Source organism: Aplysia californica, unplaced genomic scaffold (assembly GCF_000002075.1).
Source record: "Aplysia californica isolate F4 #8 unplaced genomic scaffold, AplCal3.0 scaffold01094, whole genome shotgun sequence".
Classification (NCBI taxonomy): domain Eukaryota; kingdom Metazoa; phylum Mollusca; class Gastropoda; order Aplysiida; family Aplysiidae; genus Aplysia; species Aplysia californica.
Window position 1 is genome coordinate 151572 of NW_004798364.1, and position 2284 is coordinate 153855.

The 2284-nt window shown below is 45.9% G+C and overlaps 1 protein-coding gene across 3 annotated transcripts in view; it reads left to right on the top strand.

The window, feature by feature from the left end:
* Window positions 1-2284, top strand: part of LOC101846323 (caspase-9) — a gene marked incomplete in the record, with an annotated part of 22145 nt that overhangs the window by 6790 nt on the left and 13071 nt on the right.

Sequence of the window (2284 nt, forward strand, 5' to 3'; positions counted from 1 at the left end):
CTATCTATCTATCTATCTATCTATCTATCTGTCTATCTATCTATCTATCTATCTAATTTTCTATCCATCCATCTATCCATCTATCTATCCATCTATCCATCCATCTATCTATCCATCTATCCATCCATCTATCTATCCATCTATCCATATATCTATCTATATCCACCCCTTCTCCCTACCCTCTGTCTCCCACAGACCTATAATCACAGTAGGTATTTATATTATGTCACACTCAAACACTATGGCGGGACATCGCCCTCAATATCGGATCTTGCCACATCCAAAATGTCTTCCGGGTTGCTATTCTGAAGAATGTGTAAGATCTGTGACGTGATTCGTGTCAGAGAACTGTGCCACTGATGAGTTTCTATTCTTAGACAGGCTCTTAAGCATGCAGATTGTAGAGAAAGAGTTATGCTGAGAAAGGTAGGACAGACAGACTGACAGAAAGACAGACAGACAGACAGACAGACAGACAGACAGACAGACAGACAGACAGACAGACAGAAAAACAGAGAGATAGGCAGGCAGGCAGTTACTCAGACAGACAGACAAACAGACACAGCTAAAGAACAAAGATGAGACCAACCACTTGCACCCTCCAACCATCCGCCCAACAGGAGCCAACGACACACAAAGGGAAATCTTATTACTATCACTTGCTTGCTAGTACAAGCGATTTATAACACGATACATTCTCTGTGTTTTCGTCCTCAGACACCTTGCGAGCACACTAGGTAAATCTAAACTTGTGGCACAGATGCAAATAATAATAATATGCAGATGAGACAATTTTCACCCGTTTGTTTATCTACACCTTTGTTTGTTTTAATTTGTTTTAGTTTGTTTTAGAAGAGGTTTTACGGCGCTCGCAACTGCATAAGGTCATATTAGCGTCAAGGGGTGGATGTCAACAGAGAAGTCCTTACAGGGAATCAGACTTACTCTGCTCACCTCTCTAGCTTCAGCAGCACAATTATTATTATCTTCACCGACAATTTTGACGTCATAATTCGCAGCCGAGCGACCAGTGTAAATTTGTATTGCGTTCTGTGACTACCGTTAGCTCTGCTGGACATCGGAGCTGATTGCCCTTGTTCGAATCTTCAATAGACAATTCTGAATATATTTGGGGTTGGGGGGTAGTTTTAGGTCCCAACTGCATAGGTCATATGAGCGCCAGAACATTAGAGTAGTTTCAAGAGAGTAACAAACATAAAAAAGAAGAAGAGGAGATAAGGACGATAGATGTTTGATAGGAAAGAAAAAGCAAATCACACCAGAGCACCCGACAACCACCCACGAAAGTATGTATGTGTTGCTTTGAGGAATGTTAAGGCTCTCCAACGTTTGGGATTATTTCTATCGGAAAAGGACGTTACATTTAGAGATCCCGCCTTTTATTTAACACTTTGCAGTCACACAGCCAGCAGTACACAATACCCTCCATCTGGTCACCCAGCCAGGAGAACGACTGCAACAGACTTCTCAGGCCTGGTGTAGAAGTGCGACAGTTGACCGGAACGGACAATTTACACCGGCGTATTATTGCACCAAGTGACTGCAAAGTGTTAATAAATGTAAAACTAACGAAGTGCAGTGTTGAAAGAAACGTTCAATCTATATAAAGGACGACAGAGAAATCTCTCACCGACAGAAGCATCAAGATCCCAGCCGATGTTTTGGGTTATCCCTCTGTCTATCAAACCGGAGAAAGCCGGCAGATACACGTTGATATTCGTCGTCCTTTTCTCGTGCTCGGAGGAGAAATCGGCAGACGATGACGTCGACGAAACGGGGCACGATGATGATGACGATAAGGCAATGTTGGTGAGGGAAGCACAAAGGACCAGCTCGTCAGAAACTTTCGCCAGAATCTCCACCAGCAGAATGTAAGCGGCGCCCACCCCCCACCACATATAGGTTGCACGGTCGTAGCAGTCGCTCACCAGAAGAATCAGCGAGCGAAAATCCGTCTCGAAAGCGTTCACTTCGGGCGTGCCAACCTGCGATACTGACGTGAAGGTGGACGTGATGTTGGCTACCATTCGTAGGCACGTGGTGTAGTAGACGCTGCGGGCGAAGTAGGCGTCACACGTGGCGTCCACGCTGTAGTTGGTGACCTGCGTGCTGAGGTAGGCGTAGTCTGAGGCCAACGTGGCGCTGCATGACGTGAGGGCCAGCATGTAGTTGAGGTTACGCTGGTAGATGAGCTGCTGTACGGCGTCCATCAGAATTCGGCGACCTGGGGAGGGATTGGGGGAGGGGGGGGGTGAGAGAATTG